At 37.3% G+C, this 17,736-nt stretch overlaps 1 protein-coding gene across 1 annotated transcript in view; it reads right to left on the bottom strand.

Annotated features, from left to right (window-relative positions):
* Window positions 1-16,929, bottom strand: part of LOC108666266 (probable nuclear hormone receptor HR38) — a 98,082-nt gene extending 81,153 nt beyond the window's left edge. Inside the window, exon 1 of the mRNA XM_018153100.2 lies at window positions 16,229-16,929. The gene's annotated coding sequence lies outside the window, so the exon portion shown is untranslated. The remainder of the gene's footprint in view (window positions 1-16,228) is intronic.
* Window positions 16,930-17,736: the final 807 nt, after the last annotated feature.

A 17,736-nucleotide genomic window follows, 5' to 3' on the forward strand; every position in this document is an offset into this window, starting at 1 on the left:
TTAACTTTCGGTCAGCGGGCAACTAAAATGTCAAAAAGCTAATAAACCTCAACCAATAGCAGCAAAGTCTTAAAAAGACGCAACGTAGGAGGACTAGAAGCATCAGAAAATCCGTGGCTTAGTCTTCTCCATCCGAACGTGCGTCTCATTTGCATGCAGAGAAGCCACGAAGAAACCAATGTTCAACCAGATATGCACCAATGGCTTTGAGTTACTCTACAGCTTCACTGTCATTAAACTGTATAAATAAAATAAGCGCAATAATCAAAGAAGAAATTTTAGAAAATGGTTGGGAGCGCAAGCAAATTTAATATGATTATAGTCGGGCTTGAAAGCTAATGCTCAAGCCATGCTGATAAGGCAGTAGCACTTGAGAGGCCTCTTTAGGAGGAAACAGTTAACGTCAAAGATTAATACATATTACCCATAAAATAGATGAAGAAATAACTGTATATACTTTAGGATTCACAACTAACAAATTAACGTGTTTATAGATACAAATAACAGCACAGGAAAACGTAAAGATAATAATCATATTTGTCTGTACAGCTTCTTTGAGAGACTCGCTGCAATATGATTAACATGCGCAGTTGTTCTCGCCGCTGTAAGACCATTACTTGGAAAGACGGATTCTCAGACACAAGACATCACCGCTTCACACACACGGGTGACTTCAACGCCTTCTCGATGGCGATCCAAAGAACCTTTGCTTCATCTACGAAAATAACTTCTTAAGTTCTTCACTTCGTCAATTCCCATTTTTGCTCAACGAATTTATTCCAGAGATAACTCGGTATCTATTATGCCCTATGATTTGATTAATAATTTGAATTTAGCGTAGTTTAAACGAATTGGAGATTATCATTTCCTGCTAAAGTTATATTCCTATGCTAGCTCTATCAGTGCTGAGAGTATAGTTACAGTGTACAAGTCATTTTTAGCGTATTTTCACATTTATGGAAAAAAGGAAAAAAGGCGCTATTGTGTTCGTCACGTCCGTCTGTCTGTCTGTCCGCGACTTCACGTTTTCGTCGACGAGAAAATGCGCTCTCTGTCACTCACTGCAGTGAGTACCGAGTTATATTTTTTTTATATTGAGCTCGGAATCAATCTCACTGAAGCACATTTTTACATGCCGAATTTTGCACGATTAAAATTGAATTGAATTAAATTCAAATTGAATTGAACTAAATTGAAATTGAATTGAGTACATTTCAAACTATTTTATAGCTTAACAGTTAACAGCTAATATGATACATAAATAACAACCACTTCACGAGAGGCTAGTTTCTACATTTAAACTCACAAAATTAGTTGACCACAAACTTAAAAATATAGAGCTTATAGTGAGAACAAAAAATGTAATCTCTGGAGCAACGATCACTTGCCTCATCCTACATGTTTAACGGGAGCCGACAAATCAGCTTTCAGGTCTCCAAGGACCATCCACTGCAAAGCCTAGGAGAGAAGTAAATGCCTCTCGCGCTGCAGCGTTCAAAATACCAGTTCTTCTCTGAACTGAATAATGACTATCTTGGGTCACACCTTAATCGTCTACAACTAAAGCCGAACAAGCCTACAAGCTTCGGTAGCAGTGACTGAACCTAAAACATCATTAAGGAGCCACTCCCAGAATCAATTTAACAAAGCAGTGTTTTGTAAAGTCCTCTGCATGCATCGCCAGCTTAGCGCTAAACCGTTAACGAACAACACTAACGCATCTCGTACCTTGACTTACTGGCTAGATGGACGCACTTCTGGAAGATGCCTGTAGTTTTTCGTGGAAGTCTTATCGGCCGTACTAGCTCTGCAATTAGCGCCAAGGAATACACGACAAATTGCTGAGCCCTCGGAGCGGCACAAGCGGAGACCTTGTAAAGCTGGCTACTGATGGCCAGCTTAAGGTACAGTGAACGACCGCAGCCGAACTTCAATAAATTGTTCAACCTTGCATGGGGACTTTGGCGATGGATCCAAGCTAACGGTCTGATAGAGCCTTTGCTATTTATAGGCACTGCACCCAATTTATGGTTAATTGCACGTGGGAGTGTCAATTGATAAGCTACAACAGGTTTACATTCCAGTTAGCCAGGATATGAATCTCAAACCAAGACTTAGCAAATGTGCGAAGAAATTTAGATTTGAAGTTAGTTAAGGCTAGGAATAAGGTACGCAGCTTATTCAAGTTTCTAAATTTGATTTTTATGCACAATTCATACAAATTTATAGATTATTCCTCAAACAAATTAATAACATTATTTTAGTTACAAACTTCAGTTTCGAAAACAAGGAAAATCGTACAGTAGATCTCTTCCTACTATGAGCATGTATTTACTTAATTAATGGAAGGAACTCATTTCCATGGGAGTCATTTTGCACTCAAGGGAGCTGACAGAGAGTGAGCTTTCAATCTGCTGACAAATCTACCTGTTTAATTGATTCACAAATTTAATTTATGTACTTCACATATAATCATATTCATATGTACACCAATTTTACTAAAAAGATTGAGATTTCCTCAAAAAAGGTCAATTAGTACCGTTTCACAAAAAAAGTGAAAAAATATCTACTTAAAAATTCGAAATTAAGTTAACGTTTTTTCAGACCAGGTTAGACTAAACTCAGCCAGAATAGTATCTAAATATATTTTTGAACAGAATTTGTACGTTCAAAACAGTTTGCATTTGCGAACTGTAATAGTCAACGTTTATTTTACCTACAGAGTTCTATACAATTGCCATCTACACGCACATTTTGTTTCTTATCTATAGACACAGATATAATTTAGAGTACATAAACTTTGTGATAGCTCAAAACAAATCAGCCTTCGAAAAGTTAGAAAATTTGCTGCGATTCGTTTTTGAGATATAGATAACTTGATGAGGCGAACTATTTGACATTGCACCGAGTTGAAAATGACTAGCAAGCAAGCGCGGGAAGTGAGGCAGCCTCTTGGTGCTTGGACGCGGGCGCGTGATGGCCACAAGGCGGTGTTGGAGCACGGCCAAAGTAGGCCATTCATTGACCTTGCATTGTTGACTCATAACGAACAATGGGAATGGACAACGAGGCTCCATAACAGGATGGCCAAATGCACAGTAATTATACTGTAGCAAGGCGAAGGGTTCACTAAAAATTCTTTAGAAAGTAAGGATGAAACCTCGTAGTAACGAACTGTTGAGCTTGCATGCCTTACTTATACAAGATTTACACCGTAGCGAAAGAGATGATTTTAGATTACAAAACGAGTTAAGAATCTTAATGCAAAAGAAAAAAAACATGCTGGTTTGAACGACTAGAAGCAAATTTGTGAACACAAACTGAAGAAAATACTTTTTTAAAGGTTTAAAACTGAATCCTCGAGTACAACCTGAAGCCAAGTGAAACATGGTCGTGTCCCGCAGCTATACTTCTAATAGTTATGTTAAAGTCTCATGAAATTATATTGAAATGTTGAAACTTCTTAAAGTGAACATGATTATTCGTATGATTGATGGGATGCCAGACAACTGATACTTAAATGTAGGTATCCGATTCATGCACCGTGCACGCATCCTGCATGTTATTCCGGTTCAAATTCAATATTCATTCCTTCAAAAGTAACCATTGCAGGGAATGTTGAACCCCATTACTACAACAAAATACTTGACTAGAACTTTCCAATGACAGGAATATAGAAGTCAACCAAAATCATGTCTGTATATTTGAAGCGAGGCACAGAATATTTTCGCTAGATATGAATATGAAGAGGGGAAAAATGTACATTGTGAATTACTTATGGTGAAATATTCCTAGAATTGTCGATAAGTTTTTACAGTCTCTATATAGTATAGTATAAGTCTATACTAAACTATAAGTATAGTATAGAATAAGTCTTTCTGGTTTAAGGCTAGAGTGAGACTTTGAACGTTGACAAAATTATGAACCCTTCAAATCTCAATAACTGGAACGTCGTCACGTACGTACGCACGCACCGCGTTGGCTTTATTTCTCAACTTGCGTCGAATGAAGTTTACATAAACTTGAACGTTTATTAAAAAAATAAAAACGCATTTGCATTCTTTGTTCCATTGAATAGATTGATTTGCAGTGCCACTGTGTCGATTTCACACCGAACGCAGCGAGCCTTCAGTACGTGCACAAGCCCTGAAGTGGAGCCAGCCGTCGCTCATCACTTGGCCGGCATCTCTCAGCCTACTTGGCGCGGTGCCACGTTGCTATCCTCGCATATGCTCTAGCTACCTCCTTTGTTTCCTCGTCATGCAGCCAACGCTATTTCCAACACCAAGCAATAAAAAAAGAACTGTACGTTGTAGTCGAGCGTGTGTTACACGCTCATTCCATGCAGTTGCCTCATACTAACATCGCTGAACTTCACATTTGTGCAAGGAATGACAAATTCATGCAGGAGTGTCACAAGTCTAAGCAAATCACGAGTTTCTAGAATCCACATAGAACTAAGGCCGTACAAAATAAATTCAGATATCATTGGCAATTGAGTAGACATGATGTTTTGTGCAGTTTCAACTTGCATTGTCAGTTGTCGGGCGTCTCACAAATCGTGCGAAGAATTATGTTCGTATAAAGAAGCATCAACTTTAGCAATAATAGTTACACTTCGCATCGTAAAAATACAGTCGATGAAATTTTACAGTAGTAAATTTATTCCAGATTTTAAATAAGATGAAATTGTAAATAATTATTTAGAATAGGAAAGGAAGCACGTATGTATAGAGAAACGTGAGGGTAAGATTCTGGCTCCTCGAACAGCAAACAAACGTATCCCTAACTCTCCTATGTTATAGGTTACCCATCTTGTTGCCCCCTAACTTGTGCGACGAGTTTCCCCACCCATGAGGAAGAAATATGAAAAAATATTATACTAGAGAATGCCAGCAAATATGACCGTCACACAGGCAGAGCATGCAACAATGCAACATTATTCTGAAAAAGCGAGTTACTTGAAAAAGCCAACGAATATGACCGTCACACAGATAGAGGCAGAACATGGACCTTTATTTTGCATAAAATAAGAAGTTATTATTCTTGAGAAAGCCAGCAAACATGACCGTCACATAGGTAGAGGCGGAACATGCATCATCATTTTTTTCGAGCATGAGAGAGCTATGTCTAAGCGGTCAGACGATGTGCAGAGGCATCCAGGAGCTGATAATGTTACATTTGTGGAGGCAGAGAACCAGGATCCTTCAAGGATGCCGGATATTTGGCCCTCGTTCCAACGATGATGACATGAGAAGTTTATAAATAAGTCAACCAACTGTCACCTGCGTGCCGCGAAAGTACAAGTCATCAACCAATTTTAGGTGGCCAACAAATGTTATGAGCACGATTTACCCTAAGTATATAGTATCAACGATATCAACGAGAATTTCCGCAACAGAAAGTCGCGACCATTGCAAAAAGTCGTAAATCCTGTAACAAAATTTGTAACTATAAGTTTTCTAATGTACAAAAATTTCAGTTTAAGAGATGAATGTGAGCGTGTTTGAGTTCGAGGCTCAGTTAAGAGGACTAGCTGCACGGCTGATAGCAAATCTTCGGATTCGTCCAGAATACTGATGAACGACTAGGTCTTAAATCAGAGTCATGGCCTCCTCACAGAAGCTCACGAGTCTCGAATATTATTTAATTCACATCTAACTCGGGCAGAACACGCAAAATCTTGCACCTCGTATATCGTTGCCAGAACATTTGGGATACCAGTGTTGCATCTCTAACTACATGGCGACACAGGCAACGATATGACCACTCAGCCACGAGTGCCCAATAAATAACAGTCTGAATTTAAATAGAATGAGGTAGGTAAATAGAATGAGGTAGGTAAGTATAAGAAGAGTTTAAATAAAATTAGAGTCATGATAGCAGTATGAATTTTTACTAAAAAGTCAGGCAACCGTGAATCATCTCATTACATACTTCAATATGAAACTCATATCAACATTAATATGCTGCATATTAAGCTAAAAAAATGACGTGAGATAATCGGACAACGGATCCGCTCTAACTATCTATGAACTAGCCAATAAGAGAGGTCGTGTGTTCACCGCCACAAAAAATCTGTGATCCTATCATCCTAGGCTATTCTCCCTCTGATATTCTATCATTAATTGTTGCTGTTGAACTTGGGCTTCGTTGGTAATTTTTGATGTTGGTCACTCTAATTTTAGGGGAGTTGCCATTCGTTCGCCCATTGGATTGCTCACATCGTCTTTATTCATCTTCACCTGATTCGGCGTTCGTGTATTGCGTCACATGCCATATGCCTTCAATAAAAATGTAAAAATCAAATAATTTCGTCATAAAATTTTGTTGTGATTAAACTCACAAGTGTCCCGAAGTCTGGTAAAATCGTATTTTTTGCTGTGAAATAACGCGCTCTGAATCAAGTTTCAATATTCAGTAAATAGTTGAACGCGGTCGCTCCTAAGAAACAATTATTGTAAGTTGTTACTAGATTGTCACACAGTGGAAGACCTTCGCATCTATTTATTGAAAAATGTTAATAGGGAGCAGGTCTAAAAGCATCTTGGAGCACATCAGTAAACACTAGGTGATCTAGAAAATAATTACTGATAGTTCAAAGAAAAAGTTTGTTTTATAATTGACGTAAGGCCTGAAAAAACATTACACGCTGTCACATACTTGACAACTCAATTGAAATAAATAGTTCCTGATAAGTTCAATTTATGAGTTGAAGCTCCTATGTTCAAGGAGTTGAAACCCTTTGAACAGGTTTTATCCCTTCCTTCTTTTATTACAGGATGCGTTTGAATAACTCGACAAACCACGTAGACTACAAGTCTGCATCATGTCGTTGTGTCATGGGGGTCGGTTCATCGATTATAATTATCGATGTTTGAGGAAAAATCTTCACGCATCTTAGCAGACAATCAACAATTTCGCCGCAGAGCAAGATACGTAACTGATATATCTACACTGATTCCTAAACTATAATACGCGTACTTCTACAAGTGGTCATGCCGGATTTTTTGGTTAGGCGTTATGTTACTTCACAAAATATGTACGTACACAAAATATAAATATACAACCTAAATTAAGAAAATCTGGCTACGATTTGCGACTGTTGCCACACGCCACCCACCTAGCTGGTTCCAGCGAGCCTCCACAATAAATTCAACCACTAATCTTATACAATGCGCTAATTATTTAGCCCATAGAGTATATTTAGCGATAGTGTCAACATAACATAATGTTGAAATGCTACATATTAGCGGATAATATATAGCATTAGTGAAATTCGGCAGGTATCTTGTAGTATGCGATGACTTTAAGGATCGAAGCCTCCAATTGGTACTCGGTCACAAAAATGTATTGAAAACATTTGTAACAATAACGCTACGTGCTAACGAGCAGAAAATAAAGAATATTAGAATATTACAAAATATTCATCATGAGCCATACAGAAAGCCAATTCACAAGAGACTTGACATATTAGGAAGCCATATAGGAGGATATTATCTAACACACGATTAAAGGAGACAGATGTTCATATGTTATCAAATAACATATAAAGACAGACATATATCATTCGCTATATAAAATGAAAATTGAGTCCAGACAATGATGAGTGAAGCCTGTCGATAAATCAACGTCCTAAAAATCTGTCAGGTTGAAAATTTTTCAATAGATGGTCAAATGCAAGGTTTATGTAATCATATGCATGTTTTAAATAAATCCTCCGGCTAATGCTACATTGAGTATATGTATACTGCACACAAACAAAGCAGATTATTTCAAAGCTTTAAAATTGGAACTTGTTCAACTTGCAAGGCATTGATGAAGCCAGTATGAGCAGAACTGGGCGAAAAATTTAAATTAGCAAAAGAAAGCGGCAGAAAAATTCAGTTTCTGGAGACTTACAATATTTCATCAAGAAGACAGCAAGAATTACACAGAAGAAATAACATCCAAAATTAAAGGCTTGCGCTATTTGTATCATGCGTTTGAATAAATTCAGACTATACGCTGGTTTGAGAAAATCATAGTCCCAAAAATCCAAATCTAAGTTGATCTAAGCACTAAATCTTGATAATCATGAAGGTTCGACGGCTCATGAGATACATTGTTTAACTGATCAGTCCGGTGAGGGCAAAAAAAATTAGGTCTAACCCCAAGACTGACAGTTTTTCTTTAAATTATCGATCCTAACGTAAACGAAACGACCAAAGTCTGTCTCATACAGCTAATTTATTACCTCGTCTGGACCTATAAAAGTAAGGGGCGAGAGCGAGCACTCGCCGTCGCAGCGTCGGCGCGCGCTCTTCGGCATGCGTGCGCCATAAGTTGTCTTCGAAGGTTTAGGGTACAGCGCTATTAGCATTATCTTCCTATCTTTTTCAAGATTAAAATTTACTATCAGAGAAGAACAGCCATATAATAACAAATAGATCGGGATTAATGGAAGGAATAGATTATTATGAACTCATGGAAAGATAAGGTGGATTGACTACGAATTCCCTTGGCGCGATCTCGAATTCCGCATGGTACTCACTTTATCAATAAAATTCAGTATTAGTAATTAGAACATAACATGCTCGAAAAAGTAATGTTTTCGAGCAAGAATTAAGAATTTATTTCGATTACGATGCAGATCCAGTGCGCACACTGAATATAAAATATAACAGGTGAACGAACTTGTATGAAGTAATGCAACCAAAGCTGATTATCCAAAAATATAAAGAAAAAAAGAAAGAAGATATTAATGATATCATTAATAATTCTTTCACAATAATTTATAATTTAAAAAAAGTATGTGCAGATTTGAGCATTTTCTGTCAATAAATTCTTACCGACTTTCTGGCCCGAGATGTTCACAAAATGGGTGCACTGTCGTTTAGTCTCTAAGTACCGTAGGTACTACATTTTTATTTGTCATTTTTGCCGGACGACAGCTCGATTTTTTAACATTGCTCTATTCAGCAAAAATTTTAAAAAGTCCTCTCAACACCCGTACAGATGCAGAGAATTTTATTGTCATTAGAGTCATCAGCATCTACTGTTCTTCACTCGTTTGCTCCATTCGTCTCCACATTTAATTTTTAGCCTCCTGGTTATGTCCAAACAAAAGGTTTTAGATGAACCAGTTACCCAGATAACATCTAAGTGATAATGGCGACAGTATCACTCAAGGTATTAGTGACAAGAGGCGAGACAGCTATCAAACATCAACTACAGGGAACACTATAAGGCAAACGTGGCTATATATTAGTCTAGAAGCATATTTATAGGCTTCTAGATATTGCAATCGTGTCAAAACCCTCGAATAGCCGCATGCTTTAGTCAGTGTCAAAGCGAGTATCTAGAAAAAGTCCACCTTTCACGCCCATGTACAGTATATTGTGGAGAGGCTCTAATGAAGCACGGATTTCTGAAGCTTGATTTCAAGTGCGTTATGCTTTCGAATCTAATTGCAGCAACACTGGTTGTCCCGGGTTGTTCTTATTTGCGCGTGGTTGAGTTGGCGCGAAAGTTAAATGTCCCAAACGTGGTGTTGGTGTGATATGAGCATTGAACAAGAATCATAAAAGCTAAAGTTACTGATGCATCATTAACGGCCTTTGCTCAACAAGAACACTCCAATTGTTTCCTGTCCTCTAGCCCCTGCACGAAAATACCTTCCACGCTGGCTTGACAAGTCTTCAACATGTAGGCGATGGTTCAAAGAAATTCTCTTTCACATACGGTATTTATCTTAACGCTTTGGGGTTGTGAAAACTTGACAGTCTAGTTGGCCCGATTCAGCCAAATGTAGGAATTTTATCTTCGAAGGTGGTTTCATGGAATGTGATTAAGACAAAATTCAGGTCCATCACAAGTGCAACTTTAAATATAATGAAGTAATTATGTTCGCGTGAATGTTCGCTTTACTCAAGAGTTGCGACGCGTTCATTAAAAAGTAACTGATGGCATGGTATAAATAGATGATTCCACAATATATAGAGTTCTATATCATATTCCTTTCTTACCTAAGATGGCGTCTTCATTTTCTCTTCATCTTCTGGGATCAACATATACTAGAAACAGTTTATTTTCGCTTGAGACTAGAGTGAAGAGAGACGATGATGAAATAATAAAATTTAGCGAAGATATTTTCCGTGAAGATTTTTATTGTAACCAGTTTGTTTATAATCGAGTGATAAGAACTTTTGAAATTCTCGTGTGAACTTATTTTTTACTTTTATTCCCCCATTTTGAAATATGAACGTAAAATGATGGGGCACTATAAGTGTGGTCTCACTGCATTCTTGCGACACAACTTTGATACAAATTTTTTAGTCGGCCAAGGTTGAACAAAATTGATGCATGCTGCGGGAGAAATGACCAGATTGCTGAGGAAAAATACAGTTCCGAGAAAAACGCATCCAGTCCAATAAGAGAATTTAAGTTCAACTGCAAGCAACGCCAGAAATGACATTGCAAAGCAAAATTTGAAGTTTGCCACATAAATCAAGCAAAATTACGACAACTTTCGAGAAGTGGCACCAGAAAATTGTAGTCGGCGGATCTCATGGCAGCAGAAATTGTGAGGAAAATATCTGGCGCAATGTATCACTCAACACTTAACTGCTGCTAGACTATTTTTCTTTGTGACCATCTTGAAGAGTCGCCAAGTAACCATGGCTCGTCGTCGTGTTCTTCCGATGATGTATTGGTCGTAATGTAGGCTCCGCGGACTTCGTAACCGATGACATCAAGAGATCAGTGCGCAAATTGCAACGCACATGTGATACACTGCTTCATGATGAGAAAAATTTTTGGTTTTGATGATACCGAGATGAAAATGAAACTTTAGAACCCATCGCAAACATGGATTTAAATTCAAAAGTATTCGACCAAAAAACGGATAGACGAAGCTTCGGAAAGAGCGAAAAAAACGGCAAAGTAAGCAGTACAATACACGTGTGTTTTTTTATGAAGCTAAGATGATATTTTCAAAAATCGCTCAAGCGCATGACCTAATTTGATAGGATGAGAATTTTGTGTTGCCGATAATAGAAGGAATAAACTCCCCATCAAAATATAACTGATACAATCATCGGTCAGGCTTGAGAACAACCTCAGCCACTACAGAATATTTAGACATGCGTTCATAATTGGAGTTGTTTGACTGTAAACAGCTCGAGAACGTTGCCCGTAGCACAGGAAGGTTCAAGCACAATAATATGAGAGAGAATGTGACAATAATTCATCACACATTGTGGAGTATTGCTGCATAAGTTGAGACTAGCTATATTTAAAAATTTATTTTAAAATATTATGAATTCGAAGTAATAGTCTAACAACAGTACACATTCGATGAAAATGAACAACAGTTGCTCAGTGATGAATTATTCATGAGATAAGTTAAAGCCTACAGAAAAGGAAGGCATCGTCAGTGGGCTCGTAAAAGAGTGCTCATATCGCAACATCGTCGAGCTTAAAACGAACTTACGGCGGTCATGGTTCCAGGTTTTATAGCTTTGCAGTGCATGAAGATTTTATAGCTTATGAGTACATGAACGCATTCAGATTTAAGTTTTTATGACCGTAAACTTAACGATCCTGAGCAGATGTGAATGATGCAGAATAGGGCGCATGTACATGAGAGTGAAGTCACGAGAATCGCCCCCACGCGGTTAAGCTATTCATTACGACCTAGACTGGAGCCTGCGTTATGCAACTTCGCAAGACATGATCGTCAATACAACGCAGCTTGATCGACCAATTAATGATCGTCAATACAACGCAGCTTGATCGACCAATGATCGTCAATACAACGCAGCAAGCTATAAAAATAACGCCTACCTTCGACCCTCACGTTTGTTTCTGAAAGATAACAAGCACGAGGTAGCTATACAACGTAACTAATAACAATGCTCGCTCCTCTCTGGCAAATCTTCGTCAAACTTTGTAGGCTGGGTTGATTGCTCTTTAAAATTTCAAATATCATATTAATTGATGTTAATATTATTATTATAATTAAGTAACATTACTTGAGTGCGGATTTTATGTTTGATTGCACACACGATTTCTAGTACCGGTATCTGTAGTTCAGTAGACAGCGCAAGAAAGATTGGCTTTAAAATGATGAAAAAAAACTGGAATAATTTCCAGTCTTATACCTTTACAAAAGAGGATAAAATAAACTGTGCACTGAGAGCATCAGACGCACGATAGAATAAAACCGTTCGCCAGTGGAAAACGAAGTAAGCAATCTAGACACGAGTTTATATCGCCTGTGTCTACATAACACACTTGGAATGTAAGACAAATGCAACCATCAAGAAACGCATCCACGTAGTATCAACTGGTTAAAAATATATCTTGATCAATCGTCCGATAACTACGAAAAAAAAAACAATAGACTTACGTACGGCTCGCGACGAACAGCGATATATAGTTTCAATTTGAACTAACAAGCGATGTGCAAGGAAACAAATACCTTAAAAAATTATCACTCAACTTAGGGCGAAATTAACTGGCCGAATAATAGTTGAGAAAATACATTTTCTGTAACACTACTTACAATCTCTAAATACATCTGATGACCAGAGAGAGAGAGATCGTTCGCCAAAAGACAACTTTGGCTACGAAAGTTCAACATTCGCAGCCATAACAATACCCTATGAAAAACAGTAAAATCTTCTGATATCCAGCGCAGAATTTCATTGCAACACGAGTCATTAATTGTCCAAAAGCTTGTCGGGCGACAAAAGGTTCTAGAAGAAAAAAGAGCACAATGGGAGAGATCAATTAATTTATATCTTTGAGGGTACCACAGTTCGCACTACCACGTCAATCTATGCACTGACTTGTGTTTCATTACTACCCTAAACTCTTAATAAATATAGCCAATTCATGTATAAATAATTGTATGTCCCTCTGTCCTCAATGTCCCATTGCGCTCTACTTTTCGCATGCAGACATTAACTTTTCCTTCAGTACGTACATTTAAGAAGTAATATTCCCAGTACAGTTACGTGCAAGAAAACCATCACTTGTTAACAGGAAAAAACACTCACGCTGTTAACTTACCTGAGAATTCGCCCCCAAGAAATTACTTCATTGACAAAATAGAACTAAAAACATATTCACACACAAATTTTTACTTTTTCAACGCTCACGTGAGTCCAAGAAACACCGTTGCACTGCACTAAAAATTTTCTCCAATTTCATGACACCGTTCTTTGTCCACTACACACAGGCTTATCAACGAACTTCGGAATGATTACCCTTAATTCCGCTCAAATAGCATCACTAATACAATGATTTTCTAATGATATGAGTGCATGGCAGCGGCTAGAAAGAAGTCACAGTCGCAAATGAAACGAGACTTGGACTCTGGACAGAGTAATGAGTAACAATCATTGACAGGTCGAGATAAAGACTCGGCAGACATCAGCGAGACGAGTGCCTCCTAGAAATTTTTACGTCTAAAAGATAATCTAAGATAAATCTAATCAGTTGATGGCGTGCTGTGTGGCTTCTTGATTGCGCAGCACCAAAACAATGATCACAAAACTACAGATTAAAAAAAAAAAACATTGTCTGTCTGCTCACAGCTCCAAATTTGGCCGCAACATGGCAAGCATCAATCCATTACATTTAAATTATCTATAATGCACAGAATTTTGAGGTAGCAAATAATTATTACATATAAACAATGATTGCGAAAGGTTGATATATTCCTAACGAATTAACGCGACATTGATCGGGATCGATAATCCCTTAAATTAAGGTAAACCGTTCGCTTCCATTCTCGTTATCAAATCGCTTTCTCTGATATCAAAATATATATCAAACTGATGATATAGGTATAGAATAAGAGAGCCTTGCACAAACCATCATTCAACTATAGTTTTCTAATTGGAAGAAATTTTGTGAAAAAATCCACATATAAAGTTTCAAAATGAGTTCCAATTATTTCTTTTTAGACCTTTGCGATTCTTTCTGACTCCGCCGCTGAAAAAAAAATCGACCTCGATAGTATCCCAGCATAAAAAGCTTTATAGATGAGTGCTTAAACAGTACCTATATATTGCAAGGGTCAGGCTTCAAATAAACAGACTAAAGTAGGAGGTTTCGAAAATACAAATAAGATATTTCTAAGATTGCAAACTCCAGTAATTTCGCTTGATATGATCCAATTCGCAAAGTCTAAATAAATACAATGATAACTCATAAGGAAATTAACATATTTTTGTTATTCATTAAATAAACTTTACCAATCGTGAGATTACTTACTCGTAAATGGCAGAAAATTTAAGAAAGACTAAGACCAGTGAGAGAAGTGTTAACAACTAATCATTCATTAGACAACAACATCAATTCCTTCCGATAGAAAAAGGATGCCACCCAATCAGCACCGGAAAAGCGGACTAGTATCGCTCACGGACTTCTAGAGCAAACTTAAAATCTCATGCGCTTCTTCACGTCTATTTATAATCATTCATTAGACAACAAAATCAATTCCATCGGATAGGAAAAGGATGCCACCCAATCAGCACCGGAAAAGCGGACTAGTATCGCTCACGGACTTCTCGAGCAAACTTAAAATCTCATGCGCTTCTTCAAGTCTATTTTGCCAAGAAGCTCATGATGGTTTCTGAGAGCTACGTATGACAGTCGCTACGCCTGCGGGACTTGGCAGAGTCGACCGGCGTACGAAGTTGCCGTTACTCCTTGTGTAAGTACAAGTGTCGTGCAGAACATTGCTATATAAGCGTCTCATTAGAGCAGATTGCCTATAGCCGTCGCTCGGTGACACAGAGAACGCACATCAACGACAAGTTGTACGCGGCCACTCGTGAAGCGTGGTATGTTGGAGAAACGATCACTGTCGACCCTCAAAATCACATGGTCTGAAGAAGTAGACAAAGCACGTAGACCTAAGTGAAGTAGAAGTAAATCACTACTAAAATGTCTCAGTTGTGGTAAAAAATAGGATAGCAACATGTAGCTCTACAATTTAAACAATGTCCAAGTCAATAAATGAATACACTATGGTATACACCATCAGTACAAAACACCAGCTGATTTATACCACTCGGCTTGACAGATACGAAAAAGAAGTACAAATGAAAAATGATTGTTAAAGTCAATTGGAAAAACTAGATACGGGAGTTTCATTGAGGGCCGTGAGCTATTGGACCTAAAACTAATTAAATTACACTTGAATGGAATCTTTTACCATTTTATCATTTATTTATAGTACTCATATCCTTCTAATACGTTCCAACGGCATTAAAAAAAACTAAATTGGACGTACTTCAAGAACCAATTTTAGCCTCTGTTTCTGTTCAAAATGTAGGTCCAGAAAGGGTTCACATATTCAAGAATGATTGAATAACATTTCCATCAATTTAAATCTAATGAACACTACCATAGCTAGAATTTAAACCCTTTAAACAAAATTTTGCCGGCCGATGTTTCGTTTCATGCCAGTCAAAGACTGCAAGTCATCCTCACATTTATTTCAAAGGTAATAATTAATGAACACTTTATCCTCCACGGAAAACTCCCAACTAATTGATGCTCAGCACATTAGTGATGAGAAACCCCACAGCGCGCGTCTGTTGCAATCGCAAAAAGATATTCGTATTTGAAGCTGAAGCAATGCAGATAAAATGAACGTCAAAGGTTTTTTGGGAGTTTTTTCCGTGTCTACGCGTCCATCACCTGAGTCCGCGTTCGAGACGCCTAAAAAATCATAGAACTTGCGTGCCGAACAACACAGTAAAATTCAAGCAAGCAGCTGGCAAGCAGGCGCTCGGACAACATATCAATTTCTCATTTTTACGGCTTATCTTCACAGTTAAATCAAAAGGTAATTTTAGTGACTTGCCTGTAGCAAGCAAGCATCTCAGACACATTGTTAAAGTTATTGTCGATTCTAAATGTTCGATTACATGATTTATTCTTGACAAGAATGTAGAAATAATCTCATCTGCAACATTAACATTCTTAATAGGTACAGCGATCGATAATATCGAACTGCAACTGCAGATGAAAAAATCTGTGTGCGTTCAAATGTCAGTTTCTGTGTTTAAGGCATGAGGAAATTTTGTTTGACTTTTACGAGTTTGGTTTTTTAACGAATACTTCTAGCCTTGCGCTAAAACAATGCAATTAAGAGTGAAGCTATTGATCAACATATTACGGTTTGATTTCGTATTAGTATTAAAAATTTACTTTTTATTTCGCTCACCTGCAGGAGTTAGCCATGGCTGAGTGAAGCGCGGGCCACGAGAAGAAAGCGTTGATGATTAAGTGATTCAACACCAAATTGAACGCAGTCTCAAGACGAATAATTCGAGCTATCGTTATCGTACATCAGTTCGCTGCATAAGAATCGTAATCAACAGCAAGACATTTTTATCCAGTGAATGTTCGTTCTTATGACGGAAATTATTTTCTTGAGGCATAAAGCTCGTGAGGCCAACCCAACAAAATAAGTCTATATGGACTATTTAAAATAAACATTATTAACTAAACAAAAACACTCACTGTAATGCCATTATTAGCTGTTCTTTATATCAGTTCTTCGACTGATCATTCTAAGGAAAGGGATACTTGGATGGTAATAAAATTATTCAAGATAAAAGATACAGTGATGATTTCATAGAAAAATTTGCACTTTGATTGATCAAGGCCCTAAATAAATACAATAATAATGTATTTCATACGTACACCACGGTTATCTCAAATTATCGCAATCATTTTGTGTGCTTGCTGAGAAAATAAGTGTTAGTTATGTAATCTTATTCGTGTGCGCAATTTCGAAGAAATATTAAAGGAGATCGACGTGTCTTCTCATATTGTCTGAAATATGTTCACTCAATATACAATATAACCGAAAAATGCTATGCATTTCGAATTGATTAAGAACTACACATATCTTAGCTCTGATCGTCGCCAAAAATAAAAAAACTGTTATCTTCGTTATCTTTTAAACATATTTTCAATCTATGAAGTTAACGCAAATTTGAAATATAGTGAAAATAACTTAAAAACTAGATCAAATTCGATAAAACACACATCATATTGGTTTGTGTTCGTTAACATGTATAACATATTGAATATATATTCTATGGAGTCAGGGGACAACTGAGTGAGTTGGCGGTGCTCGAGCCGCTCATGCGTCACAGTTCGTCACGATATCGCGGCCAAGCCAGGCTGATCCATACCTGCGGAACAGAACAACTCGATTTATTTCCCTAATAACAAAATCAGCATATAATTATAAAAAATATAACAACAGTCAATTTGCTCAGAGTCTCTAAGAAAGAAATAGTTCAGATAGAATGCTAAACAGAAAAACTTTGGAGTTCAATTTTATATAGTTCAACTATTTTTTCTATTAACTATTGAAACTAACTATTGCAAAAATAGTTCAACACTATTTTTTCCCAACAATGTCTAATAAAGTTACATATCCCAAAAAATTAATGTTAAATAGTGTCACATTGTTTATCTACCTTGCAGGTAAACACAGATCTTTCAAAATATAATTATAACGCACTGATCGATTAAAACCCTCGTAATGGGCCAGCCAACACCTCATTGGGGATATACATCCACAAAAATAATACAAAAACAAGTAATTAAAGCGATGAACAAGCTCTTCTCTTGCGAGGATTTCCTTCCAAAGCAGCTCAGTGATTATCCATAGTGGAGAATTATTGCCTAAGCTGCTTAGCAAAAGTATCACTCGTA

This window comes from Hyalella azteca, unplaced genomic scaffold (assembly GCF_000764305.2).
Source record: "Hyalella azteca isolate HAZT.00-mixed unplaced genomic scaffold, Hazt_2.0.2 contig14896, whole genome shotgun sequence".
Lineage (NCBI taxonomy): Eukaryota > Metazoa > Arthropoda > Malacostraca > Amphipoda > Hyalellidae > Hyalella > Hyalella azteca.